General features: G+C 44.4%; 1 long non-coding RNA gene across 1 annotated transcript; it reads left to right on the forward strand.

Moving 5' to 3' along the window:
• The first annotated feature begins 210 nt into the window (after positions 1-210).
• Positions 211-1,478, forward strand: LOC134468352 (uncharacterized). The gene is made up of 4 exons (XR_010038767.1): positions 211-360; positions 525-700; positions 1,091-1,225; positions 1,322-1,478. It is a non-coding gene; the product is annotated as an uncharacterized LOC134468352 (long non-coding RNA).
• The last annotated feature ends 951 nt before the right edge of the window (positions 1,479-2,429 follow it).

Genomic DNA, 2,429 nt, shown 5'->3' on the forward strand with positions numbered 1-2,429 from the left:
CCTAAATGGTCATCGCCTTGTCTCAGCCTCTGCCCCAGCCTCTGCCCAAACCAGCTGTTGCTACCTCTGTCCAGTGATGATTCATCACATGTAGCTGAACTGGTCAGTGCTCACACAATGTTTATGAACCTCAATCACCAAATGGTAAATTTTACCCATCTGAATTGTTACGACGCACCTAACTAGCTGTTCTGTATTTTGCAGACCATTCATGCAGTACCCACGGCTGTGCCCTCATCTGCAGCCTAACTGCTCATCGCCCCGTCTCAGCCTCTGCCCTCGTCTGCAGCCCAACTGGTCAGCCAGGGCCTGCTTTGCCCGCTCACCTGCTGCCCAGTGTCATCTTTTGTAGTTTGACTGGTGAGTGCACAAATACTGTTTGTGAAATTCACTATCCAAGGGGCACTTTTAACCTAAGTGGAATATACACAAATGGAGAGCTCATCAAAGTCAAATGTCCACAACACAACTACCCATCTGAATTTATACGACACACCTAACTAGCTGTACTGTGACATTTGCAGATCATTCATGCAGCACCCAGGACTGTGCCCTCGTCTGCAGCCCAAACAGTCATCGCCCTGTCTCAGCCTCTGCACAGGACTCTAAAGTCTGCTTCCCTACTGGTCAGCTAGAGCCCACTCTCTGCCCACTCACCTGCTGTTGTCACCACCCAGTGTCATCTTCTGTAGTCCAACAGGTGAGTGCACAGATACAGTTTGTGAATTTTACTATCCAAGGGCCATATGTACTGTAATATTTTTAGTTGTTCATATCCAGAATTCTTGCTGCCCATTTACAAGTGTTACCTTATCAAAATTGCACTTTTCATACATGACAAGGGAGATCTCCTCCATTGTCATATTCATTTTTAGCTGCAAAAATTACTGAACTTTGGTCATACTAACAAATATTGGATTATTATTTAGTAAATATTCATGGAAATACCTAATTGGGCAATAGGAAGCACAGTTTCAATGAGCTGCGTAGTTGAATCATCTGCTCTGGCCACATCCTATACAGTGCATCTCTAACCGGTAAGTGGAATATACACAACAGAACTACCGGTAACCAACTCTTTCATTTGCAGACCATTCATGCAGTACCCAGTTGCCCACGGCTGTGCCCTCGTCTGCAGCCCAAACGGTCATCGCCCTGTCTCAGCCTCCACCCAAACCAGCTGTTGCCTCTGCCCAGTGATGGGCCTTCATCCACAGCCAAAACGGTCAGTGCCTGGACCCTGTGTTTGAACTTGAATCTCCAAATGGAGAATTCATCAAAGTTGAATGTACACAGCTAACCAACTCTGTTTCATTCCCAGAAGTCTCATGCAGCACCCAGGACTGTGCCCTCGTCAGCAGCCCAAACGGTCATCGCCCTGTCTCAGCTTCTACCCAGGTCTCCCAACTGCGGTCTGCATCTCTACTGTCAGCCCATTCACCTGCTGTTGCCACCACCCCGTGTCATCTTCTGTTGTTCGACAGGTGAGTGCACAGTCACTGTTTGTAACAGTACTGTGCGCCCTCGTCTGCAGCCCAAACGGTCATCGCCCTGTCTCAGCCTCCACCCAAACCAGCTGCTATCTCTACCTCGGCCTTCATTCGCAGCCAAAACGGTCAGTTCCTGTACCCTGTGTTTGAATGCCACATTTGGAGATTCAAGTTCAAAGTTGAATGTATACAAAACATCTAATCATCTCCTGCTCTGTTTAAATTCCAGACCATTCATGCAGTATCCAGGACTGTGCCTTGTCTGCAGCCTAACCGGTTAGTGCCATGTCTCAGCCTCGCCCACTCGGCTTCTGTTATCAGTGTGAATAGTGGTATGAATGCAATAGTGTCAATCATACGTCCAAAAATTACCATCACCGGCACTTGAAAATGTATTCTATGGGGAAAAGTAATGTCTTGTTCTTGTTTAGGTGCAAATCACAAAAAATATGAAGCTCCATTTCCTGAAATATTGTTCTTCATTACATTCAATGCTGTTCAACTAACATCTCATTCTTCAATTTTCCTTTGACCTTTCTGTAGGTATCACATTGCTACAGCCCATAGACCAAGAGGGAGGCTTCACACTGGACCTCTGATCCCTATTTTTCATCTTGTATTGAAACTGGTTTCTTCAAGTGGAAGATTGCCATAACACTTCATTAAAACTTGTTCACCATAATGTGTTGAATTATTACTGAAGAATATGAAAGTAATATGAATGTAAAGTGAGTTACAGGGTACTATAATGCGATGACAATGAGCGAATGAATTGCTATTCACTTGTTTCATATGTATATTTATAAAACTGTTTGTGTGCAAATAAGGATAGAAACAAAATATTAACCAAACAATATTTTAATGCACAATAACAAGAGGAATAGGAAAAGTATAATAATAACCAATAATTACACCCTCCTGGGAACAAAGCCCCGGTAT

The sequence above is a fragment of the Engraulis encrasicolus genome, chromosome 18 (genome assembly GCF_034702125.1).
Source record: "Engraulis encrasicolus isolate BLACKSEA-1 chromosome 18, IST_EnEncr_1.0, whole genome shotgun sequence".
NCBI classification, from domain to species: Eukaryota; Metazoa; Chordata; class Actinopteri; order Clupeiformes; family Engraulidae; genus Engraulis; species Engraulis encrasicolus.